The following is a 12,555-nucleotide window of genomic DNA, read 5'->3' on the forward strand; positions in this document are numbered from 1 at the left end:
CACACAACCAAACCCTAATGGAGTTTTCTAAGGTTTAACTGAGCAAATGTAAATTCATTTAAAATTTATCTTTTTAGATTATCGATCCAAAGGGGATTACTCGCCCATTGGATTTTAACTTCCAAATGACCCTTATTTCTGCCCAGCGGTTTATAGGGAGGATGCCACATATGTCGTTGTTGTAGCTTTATTAGGCATTAAGTGCAGTAGTTCAACATGACAACATTGCCTGTAAGTGTGACCCAGAGGCACCATAGATACCGAACGCTGCTAAGTATTTGGTTTCAATTCCTCTTGTTTAGTTGTTTAACTAGGAATTCAACTATAAATTCATGAATCTTAAGTAAAGCAATATACTAATACAACTATGAAAATGAAATATATTGTTGCTCGAATTTTTAACTAAGAATTTAATTTTACATAATTGAAAGGAACATTTACTTGAGAATGAAAATAAACAAATCAATTCCTTGAAGGAAAACTGTGATATTATTTAGAACTTTAAAACTTGAACTAAATACATGAAAGTAGTAATTGCTTTGAAAAAAGAAACTAATATAATGATAAAGCTTGTAAAAGAAATTAAATATTTAATTGTTCGAAAGGAAGACTATCTAATCATCAGCCTGAAAAGGAATCTAGTCATTTCCAACACTTGATTTTCTTGATAATAACACTAATTATTTGTAAGTACCATTTTCTTAAATGAAAAATAAAACAATAATAGAACTTGAAAATGAATCAAACTATAGTTATACTAAATTGATCGCTTGCAATTAAAAAAATAAAACTTGAAAGTAAAACCCATAGTACTATTTTCTTCAAAAGGGAATTGAGTCTAAGGACACCAATTGCACCAAGAATGAATCTTTAGTAGTAAATCTAATACTTGTAAAATGCTAAATATTTTGAAATAAAAACTATAGTTGTAGAGTACTAGTTCCTTGAAATAAAATCTATTTAATACTAAAATTGAAATGAATCTAATTACCTCTAAAGAACACTACTTATTTGAGACAAGACTTTAAGACAAGCCTAACAAGGAATTATGCTAAGGGAAACCAACTATTAATAATCTACTACCTTTGAAAAATTATTACTAAATACTTGAAGGTTTATTTGAATTTTATAGATACTATTTTCTTTAAATGAATCAACTACTTGAGATTAGTTCAACTAAGCTTGAATTACTCAAGAGATTTAGTTAATTCCAATAATAACTTATTTCTTAGAGAGATAAATATAATTTTTTCTAATAGAATTTTCCAATCCTTTTAAGTAAATTAAACTAGTCTAATAATAACTTAATTACTATTGTGAATAGTATATGACTAAAAGAATTTAACAATAAAAAGCTTATGAAAATAGATGATCTCCTTCCTTTTATTTGTCACACGTCCTTAAAACACTTCCAAATAGAATGAATAGATCAATATTATTTGTTTGAAGAATAAAATTCATTCCCAAAGTAATTGCCTAATAGTTTGAAATATATGAATAGTTTATCTAATTATCTTGGATGGAAAATAATTAAAATTTGATGAATCTAAATACTCAAATACACTTTTGGAAGGACAATAATATTTTTTTTTAGAAATGAATCTAGTGTTAAAATGAAATTATTAATACTAATTGCTTAAAGGGGAAAATTAACTACTATTGAATCAAAAGATCAGGTGTATGAAATTGATGATAAGTGTTTGAAATCAAAATTAAAATAATTAAAATACTTTAGACTAAATAAAACTAATTTTCAAAGCGAAGCTCAATTATGCATGGATATAGTCTAATTTCTTAGATCATTTTAAGAATAAGCATACCGAACAAATAAAATAAACTAATTTTCTTATGGAATAATTAAGCATTTATCTAATCATCATAGTGATAAATTAATTATAAGAAGAGCCTAAGAAGTTAATATCATAAATTCCATTATATTATTTATTTGATTGACTATTTATGTTTAAAATTATTTACTTGGAGTATAACATCTATCCCCAATATTTACTTATTAACATTATTTTAAATATAAATTAATTGGATCAATCTATCTTTTCAAGTTGTTGTATGTAACATAATTAATCCAATAGAATTCGTCTTCCACCTTCAAAGTTTTCAATGAAAATAAAATCAATACTTCATCTTTGATAAATTTTATTTATTTATTTTAAAGATAATCCTTTAAACTTTATAAAATCACTCATGCATAATAGTTTTCTCATTTAACTTTGTTAAATATTAAAATCATAAAATAAATGACAATTTAATATTTACCCAAGTAAATCTAAACAATCCTCCCTTAGTTTTCCAAATGTAATGAATTCAAATAATCCTCTTAAAATGTTAAAAAAAATTAATTAAAATTATATGCTCGCAACTTAGTTGAGACACCTTAATCTCCAACAAAGAATATATAGTATAGCTAAAGGGGTCCATAACAACGTGTTTATGATTAGTATTGATATTTTAAGAAATTCTATGAGTGTGTCGTGAAATTTCTTTGGCCACATTCAGGCTTGGAATTTGACGGTCACCCCTGCCCGTCATATGATTTTTTTATGACGATTTAGTCACTCTAATGCCTTTCGTTTTACGTTTTAAAAAAAATGTTAAGTGTCAATTTTTTTTTAAAAAAATTGAATAGTTTAATATAAATTATTTAAGCTTCACAGAATTGAAGTTCTAGTAAAATTCAATTGTCCTGAAAAGAAATAATTTCATACAAGAAAAATGTAATAATTTAAAAAACAATGATAAATTAGTAATGCACTAAAAAAATCTTAAATTTACTTGTAAGTTTCTAAATTCACACCCAAAAATCTTGTTTATTATAAAAATAGTAACTATTTTAGTTTTTTTATTAAAATATTTAAAAAAATTAGAAATGATTATATCTTATCATTTCAATTATTAGAAGTTTATATATTGATATTTAAGACAATCTTATAAAAAATATTAAAAAACAAAGTTTCTAAATTTATATAAGAAAAAACATACTAAAAATTCATATAAAAATAATATAAAATTAGAAACAATTATATCTTAATCCTGCCATTTTAAAATATTCTAAATAAATTCATAAAATAATATATATCAATATATATTACCTATTATAATTTTTTACGGCTTATTAATAATTTGAAGTGTCATATATACAGTTTTTTGAAAAAATAACATGTCGATACATACGGTCCACTAATTTTATTAGTTGTAATATACGATCTAAAAGTGCAAAAACGGCCATATAGCCTGTCAAATTCCTGCTCTGGCCACATTTATTGGTTTGATTGTATCCTTCATCATAAAAGTCAAATATGTTTGAATTACAATGGATCCTTAAAGTAGATCAAATGTATGTATTGACATAATTGCCCAATGGAGTAGGCACCGTTCTTGGTGATGAGATGTGAAAAAACTTTCAAACATTTAATTTACATGTATATCTCTCTTGGCTATCCATAATAGCATAGGAGCATGCTTTTATGAACTCATAAAGCGAATCATACCAATTGATATATGACAATAAAAATAATATATTATTTTTTCATACCAATGTGTCTATGGCCTACACATGCATATGTAAAGCATAAGTGGTTTTACATACAGGACCAAAAACATTATTATGAATTAAAACTTTTTTTGATAATGCATCTCCTGCTCATCCCTTGTACTGGGACTATGATTTCCCCTATAGATGTTGTTGGGGCCGCCTCCTCAACTGCTCCCACTACAGATGTTATGCTAGTGCTGCGCAGTCTGGTTTTGGTCCCGCTCAGCCCCAACACATATTTTGACCTCTCTCCTGCTCCAAATCCTCTCCCATCATTATTTGTGGTGAGGAAGTTGTTGAAAACAAAGCTTTCTTCTAAAAATGTGGACTAGTTTATCGTTTTCCCTCTCTTTGGCCTACTCTTCCAGACCTTCAGAGGTAGGTTCTATCTTCTTGGAAGCCTTTCATTTCAAGTAAGATTAAAAATTTTCCCTGTCCAAAAAGTTTTTTCATTGTTGAGTTTGTTTCATTCGAGGATCGAAATGTTGTGCTAGGACTTCCTTGGTCTTAGGGAGAGCGTTAGCTTTCCATCAAACCCTGGACTCCTTTTAATCCCCTCGTTGAGCTTCCATGTGTGTTCGTTTTAGGTCAAATTACCTAATCTTCCTCTCTAGTTTTGGGAGGATTCCCATTATGAGCACATCGATAACTCTATTGGTCATTTTTTGAAGGTTTATTGAAGGTTTATGATTCCACTGCTCACTTGGGATACCTCGCATTTTCTCACATTATCGTTGATATTGACATCTCCAAACCTCTTCATGGGGAAGTGGTTTTGATGGTTGGGGATAGGCCTTGGACGCAACCACTGGATTATGGGGGTCTCCCCCTTCATTTTCATTGAACTGCTTCGCTACTGGTCATCTAGCTTTAGACTGCTCTTTGGCATGTCAAAAAGGTACTGCTACTTGGTGGAAGGATGCTAAGGAAGATCACTTAACTATTGAGGGTTCCTTTGCAGTAGATTCTGTGCAAGTTACTATTGAGCACCATGATCTGGCTTTAACCCTTCCATGCGTAGTTGTTCCTTCAGTGATTCTTGATATTTTTTTGGAGCCTCCTTCTATTCCTAGTCCCTCTCTTGTTGCACAAGTTACTTCCTCCACCTATCATCTCCTTCGATGGTTGCTAATTTGCCTTGTACTCTTTTTGCCCCCACTCTAGTTGTTGTTGATCCTCCAATTGCGGAATCACCTATCATTTCCCTTGGTATCGCGGGGTTGGATGATAGTATTGCTTGAACGATTGTTCACTGAAGGAGGAAAGGTCCTTCTCCTTCTTCCCTTCCTTTTTCGAGGTCAATGAAAGAGATTTTTATTGTTAAAGGTTGTGACCATTTTTTCTATTGGTTTCGAACTTCGGATAAAAGCCCCCCACCCCCCCCCCCCCCCCCCCTCTCTCTCTCTCTCTCTTCTTCTTCTTCCTTTCAATCTCACCTCTCATGAGATTCACTCCTTTCAAATCAGCCAATTTGTAGCTCCAATCAAAAGCCTCTCTTTAAAAAAAAGCATATGTGTTGTTTTGGTTTTTAGTCATCTCACTACTTGTGAGATCCCTCTATTATGCTTGGTTGGTTGTTATGTATGTGTTCGGGCTCTATCCCAATTTGCTTCATCAAAACATTATTATGAATTAAAATCCAAAATCCATATAGATCAAGTAAACTAAACATCATTTTCCATTACATTTTACAATGTTCATTAAAGTCAATATAAAGAGAAATTGTACTCTACAAGTTCCTAAACCTTTTTCATCAATGCATAACATTCTCAATTAGAATCTTGTCACTCTTTAAGGTATGTGCATACTTAGGAACCCATGCTTTAGGTTTGGATGCTACATGGATTGATGCGACAGGTCTAGATGCTATAGGTACCATTAAAAGTTTACACTATATGTAGGTACTTACACTAAGGTGAAATAGACTTCTTCGTCTTCATCATCCATTTCCATGTCTGAAGAAAATAGCTAGCTCACAAAGCTATTGAATCCATTTAAATTCTCTTCAATGGAGTCCCCATCACTTATTTTTGTAGAGTGAAGCTTAGTTTGTAGAAAAAATGTATTTACCAAGGATATAACATGGTAATTATTTTTCCAACTACTTCTAAAGGTTCTCCATGGTGGCCTCTCTAGATATTTAGGAGTGCATCAAATATGCTAAACAATTTTCAAGCAAGCATCTAACTAAGTTCAAATCTAGCAAAACCTATAGTTCATCCTTCATAGATGCAAGCTTATCTCTAAACCATAGATTATTATCTATGAGGAGATCCTCCATTTTGAGTTTCTATAGCTAAAAATTTATGTCACTAAATATGTCCATCTCCAACTATAATATTCTCACCATCTTGACTTAAATAAGGTCACTCCTATGCAAAACTCACACTCAAACCAATATTAATATAAAAGGATCATTTTTCCTAACCAAGGTTCAATGAGTATGTAAATGAGTATCCACTCCTTTATTTGATCATCAATTATTAGTGAGAGAGGGTGCATAGATTGAAGATTTGTGTGTATGCTCTCAAATGTGTGGTTTATACTCTAAAGTGGGGATAATAAGAAGGAAAGAACTAGTGTGGTGGATCATAGCGAGGTGTTGTGAAATACTAAGTGCTTAGTTAATATATAAACTCATAAGAATTCATCACATGCATATAATAGCCAAAATAAACCCTCATATGTTCATTTTATAGGTTTGTGGTACATTGATATTTTAGTACACATCCATCTCTTACTTATATCCTTTTTGCATACAATCTACCTAATTTGCTTCTATCTCTCTTATGCATTTTACCTCATATATTTCTCTCTTATTCGTGCACGGCCTTTCCCTCTCTACCTGTATGCTTATTTATTCTCTTCTCTACTCTATATAGATATTGTTACATCTAGGGATGTGTCCCTTTTTTTTATCATGAACCTTGGGTTTGTTCTATTGCAAGTTAGCTACAGTGACACATTTATCTTATGGTGGCTTTATCCTTGGCAGTTTAGTTTTGTTGAAGGTGTGTTCCTTTGTGTGTGCGCAATGTATATATACACACACATATATATACATATATATGTATGTGTGTGTGTATTTATTTGTATGTATGTATGTATGTATGTATGTATGCACACACGCACACATACATATACCTATTATTTTCTAGCGTATTCCACATATCTTTACTGTTATTTTCATTTTTTGCTTTTTTAATTATTTTCAATTATTTAGCTTGCATTGTTATTTATTCTTTTCTTTAATTCTTTATTCTTTTGGGTTTTTCTGTTTTAATTCCCAGTTGCTTGTTTTTATTTATTTTAGTGTAAATGCAATCACATTATTTAATATCATTTTGTTGTATTTTATCATTTATCCTTGTGCCTTTTTTTTCTTGTATTTCTTTGTTAATATTCTTCTTCATATGTTCTTTTGCTTTCTGCCTTTCATTATTATTATTTTTCTATTTGCTATTTGCTTGTGCAATATAATTAATGCATTTTCGTTATTCATTGAAATTTTCGTATTCCTTGTTTTGGACCATAATTTTTAATATCTTTCATCTTTTGTCTTTATTAATTAGCAATTATTCCTCAAGGTTCATTTATATTTCTCCTATTTTGTCTTATCATATTGCATATCTTCTATGCATTATTTGTTTGCACATAATTAGTTTACTCTAGCGGCAAAAAACATTCCTTTTGGTTCTTTACTAATCTATCTTTCCTCTTTTTTGGCCTTATGTTATTATTTTTTGGTTTCTCATCCTTCTTGTTCCATGTGCTTCTTCGCATCTCTTTTCCCCTTCAAATATCACCTTGAGTGAGTCTAAGCTTGCAATTTACTTTTATACATCTATTGACACTCTCTTACAAGCAAAGAGTGTGATCTAAAACGTTGATGCAAAAAAGACACACACAATCAAATCTAGAAGCAGCTAAGTGATTAACTAATGGATTGTGGAAATTTGATAAAATTAATATTATATATACTCTTACACCTCTTACATAAAATTAGATATTTTTATGTGACATCATATTACAAATTACATGTGACAAAGTGATTTCAAATGAAATGCCCTTTTCCATATTAGATAAATAATATAAAATATATAATAAATATAAATATTAATAATTGCAATGTGTATGCAAACAAGCTCCTCATAATGATACCATTACAATTATTATTTCCTATGTTCATTTCCTCCATAAATGAGGATGACAACCTCATTAAGAGTGACAACCAAACAAAAATTAATGCTCAATAATTGAGGGCAAACTATAGTGCTCAGTTGTTTCTTGATGGAGGGTTTCTTCCACCACCACAATGGTCCTTTGCTCATCATTCTTTATATAGTTTCTTTCTTCATGATGCAAATTCAAGAGTGTAGGTCTTCTACCCCAAGTGCTATGGGTACTAACAGTTCCTAAGGACTTGGGAGTTGGGTTGCCATTTTGTCTGTATCTCTCCAAAACCTACTAAACCTTTAATCCTCTTTTTTATCCCCCAAAACATCAAAAGCCTCCATGACCTAGTTAAGAAGGGGTGGTCTTCCAAGCATCTCTCTATCTCTAGTATGTAATTCAAATATTTCTCCTTCAGATCTCTTGTTACATTCCGATGATGGATTACAAAGAGTGAACTGAAATATTGGCACAAAAAAATTGCACATAGTTGAATCCAAAAACTACACTCATTCAATATAGATTGTGAAAAAATAATGTCTTTGATAATCCAAAGTATTCCTATTCTCATTGTTAGATTCCTATTCGCATGGATTCCTTTATTAGCTCCTTAATGTTATGTTGAGCATCAACCTGGATTTTACCGCCACCTTGATTCTAGAACTTTTCTCTACTTGAATAGTCGATTGTGATTTTGAATTCTCACTCGACAACCCTTCTCAATTCTTTCCCGACCACTTCTCCTTTAGAAGTTCCTATGATTTCTACCAAGAAAGCTTCCCTTTACCTTCTTTTAAGACTCCTTTAGCTCTCCTTAGTTGTATGGCCTGCATTTTGTAGTTCTAATTTTTTAGTGACATTTTAGGAGTACTAAAATTATTAACCCTATGCTCAATTTTCCTACACTTATAGCATCTAACTGGTAGACTCGCGTCCTCGATTTCTTGCTTCCATGTACTGGGGCTAAATTAAAGCACACTATGAATGATGTGTTTTACCAAATTAATTCTAATGCATGTATGAGTATGGGAGAGTTATTAGTTCCTAGAAGAATTATCTATATTGATATGCAATCCAAAGATTATACAATTGTTTAAAGATCTCTTTCTCCCCTGGTTATGGAGGTAGATTGTTAAGCAAATCCATGTTGGAACCCCTGATATCACCTCATCTTTTGGATTAAAGCGAAGATCAAGTATGCATGCATAGACCAAAGTTTCAAGAGAAAAGGAAAACCTGTCATGGAAAACTACATCCCTAACTTCTGCCAATTGAAATAAAATCAATATTTAGATTGGAAATAAAGTTAACAGCAAGGACAAACAATGCAATTATCATCCGTCCATTGTTTTAATCTCAATTATCTACTGTCCTACACTAAAAATAGAATGATCTAATGGTCATTGATTCCTCCATCTAGGGTTTGATTCGAGATATGGATGGATACAATTATATTTGTAAATGTAAGTGGCAAATCTCTAATAAAAGCTCTCATGAATTTTATAATATGGGTAAGCTTCAAATTGTGAAAGTTGGTGATTTCATGATCTTTTTAGCAACAAACAATGCTAACCCTATAATTATATAGCTAAATTTAAAAAAATATTGACAAGAATTTAAAAAAACTAGAAGAATGATGTGACAGCAAAATTTAAAAATGCAGTAGGAAACACTTTCAACACCATCCCAAAACACCCCCTTAAATTTAAAATCTTAAAAAACAAGGCCTCTTATTTTCTTACACAAGATTCTAAATTATCTTGGATCACAATTTAATTATTTATTTATTTCTGCAGATCCTAAAAATTCGGTTAGTTTATGGAAGAATTATTTTTTCAAAGTCTGTGGGTAAATCACTAAACGTTGGGTGGCAACTATTAGATGGACCAAACAAATCCCAACAGTTTGCCCAATCATGTTAAAATGTGTATAGATTTTTTTAATGGATGAAAGAGGACAGATTTAAACCTAGCACTTAGACTCATACAGTTATTTGGCTGTTACGTTATGCAACTACTTCCTATCACTTTTACTTTGATGCAGTACTTTAGCCTCCTCACTTTCAATTCTACGCATTCCATCTCCATCTCCTTGCGATTTTGCTTCACAACTACCATCTTCAAACTGAGAACTTGTCTCACTGGTTGTGAGAAACCTTTTTCGCATGTCACTCATAAATTATGAGATTTTCATAATTTATAATTTAGTTTTTTAATTAAAATATATATATATATATATATATATATATATATATATATATATATATTACATTACAAATATAATGTTCACTTTATTAAAAACTATAGATGAAATGGCTCCTATGAACGCTCTCATGACCGTGAACTCTCAAGCTCTGGAGATTTCAAACTTGACCGCTGTTTGCAACGGCTCGACTGCGGGCCTGGGTGTGGACTCTTCCACTCATGCTGCTGGGTTGGAGTGCGATGCTCCCCTAATGGGTGCTGAGGCCCTTAGACGCCCCCCTCTTGCTGTGACTGGCAGTTTGACTGGTGTTGGGGGTTCTGCTGCTATTGTTGTGGACGTCCCCAAGCTTGCTCCTGGACGTAGCACAGCTCGTGTGGCTAGAGCTGCTGCTCATAAGGGTCCCCGTCCTCTTCTCTGTGCCAAGACTTCCCCTGTTGTGGTCTATGGCCTGGAGGTTACGGAAAATGTTGAGTTCTACCAACACTGCGCTTTGGTATATAGATTTACTGGGTTTTGGCCTTCTCTTCCGGAACTTCATCGCTGGGTGAGTGATTCCTAGAAACCTCTTGTTGCTCATGGCATTGAACTTTTTCCTTGTGCTAAAGGCTTTTTCGTTGCCTCCTTTACTTCTACTCTTGATCGTGATTTGATTTTGAGTAAATTGTGGATTTGGGGAGATCACTCTCTTTCTCTTAAGCCCTGGACAACTTCTTTCAACCCCCTTACTGAATCTCTTACTATTCGTCCAATTTGGATCTGCCTTCCTAATCTTCCCCTCCATTTCTGGGAGCCTTCTTGCTTCGAGGCCATTGGTAACTCCATTGGCAGTTTTCTAAAAGTTGATGATGTCACAACTTCTATGGGTCATTCAACCTTTGCCCGTTTGTTAGTTGATATTGACATTTCTCTGCCCCTCCCTAGGGATGTGGTTCTCATGGTTGGGGATAGGCCTTGGACCCAATCGTTGGATTTTGAGGGCCTCCCCTTTCGCTATCGAAGATGCTTCTCAATGGGTCATTTAGCTTCAGACCATTCCCTCTCCCATCGTAGAGGTGCTGCTGCTTGGTGGAAGGATGCTACTGAAGATCACTTGACAATTAATGAATCTGAATCTGCTTTTGTTGACTCCTCTTTAGAGGATGATTTCTCCTCCCGTGACGAGGTGCCCCTTACTGCTGATGATGTCTTTGCTGATATTTGTGCTGTCGTGGAGGCTCCTACTTCTATTGATCCTGCTCCACAACTTCTCTCTTCTCCTGGCGATTCTGCTCTTGTTACTGTTCGTCAACAACAGTCTGCTTACAATTCTGCTCCTGTTGTTGTTCGTCAACAACAATCTGTTGTTGTGTTGCAGCAGCAGTCTGGCAGTGTTGCCTGGACAGTTGTTTGACGCAAGCGGAAGGGAAGATCTGCCTCCCTTTCCCAACCCCCCCTTTGTCAATTTTTGGGTGTTTCCCCCCACTCTTGAATTTGGGTTGGGTTGTTGCAAGTTTGACGAGTTTTTTTGGCCTGTCTAAATCTGTTTGTTTGGGGTTTGTTCCCCTATTTGGTCTGTTTGCCGCCTTTGTGCTGTTATTTTTTCTCATAGCCTCTTGGCTTTGTAAAGGGTTAGCGCCCTAGTTAACACTGTTTAATTTTTTGATAGCCTTTTGGCCATGTAAAGGGTCGGCGCCCTTGTTAACGCTGCTTTTTTGATAAAAAACAGTGATCTTTTATAATAACGATAGAAAACAAAGATCAAATATATATATATTTGCCATCATCCATAGAAATTTTGATATTCTACCCAAACATTTACCTATATAAGAATGTAGTATTTTAACTTTAAAAATCTTATATACCTTTAAAAAAACCATTACAAAGGAAACTGCTGTCTATTCTGAATCAACTGTTGATAGGCAAAGAAACCATTACAGATTTATTATGTATTTGCTATTGTACTTATAAATTTGCATATTCATGCGAATGGTGTTGGGCCCATTTTGAAAGAATTAATTAATTTAACTACATGTTCAACTTATTTTTAATCTTTATCCATTTTCAATTATGTCTTTACATTTCCATACATTTGAACTTAATGTCATTTGTAGTCTACTAATCTTGATCTGATTATCATTCCAGATTTCCATGCATCTATTCCAGATCCTGAGATCAGTGTTTCCTTGTCCTAGGTCAATCACACGGTGCTTAGGTTCGATCCCAATCTGCTCAAAATTGATCCCAAAATTCAATTTCTCAAATTTAAAATTGTCAACTCTCAACCTTCCCTACAAGTTGTTGGAAGCCAACTTAGAATGTGTTTGTGCAACTATTTATAGTTATACAATTAATTCACATACGAAACCATATAAGAATCAAGGAATACATTTAGTAATAACAAGGAACATATGAGTTACAAAGAGCAATAATTTTACAAAGACTTCAATTTAGAGCATAAAAAGAATTGATTGCATCAAAACTGCATACAGGTCACTTTAACAGTAGTATGTTGTTTTCAACATTCACCCAAGACCACGCAGTCAGTCCAACAAAGGTTGACTTTAATTACACAATTGAAATCTTTTTCTTTTTGAAAGAAAAAAAATTTACGTAGTTAGTAATTATAGTGAACATCTCACCAACATTAC

This window comes from Cryptomeria japonica, chromosome 3 (assembly GCF_030272615.1).
Source record: "Cryptomeria japonica chromosome 3, Sugi_1.0, whole genome shotgun sequence".
Taxonomy (NCBI): Eukaryota; Viridiplantae; Streptophyta; class Pinopsida; order Cupressales; family Cupressaceae; genus Cryptomeria; species Cryptomeria japonica.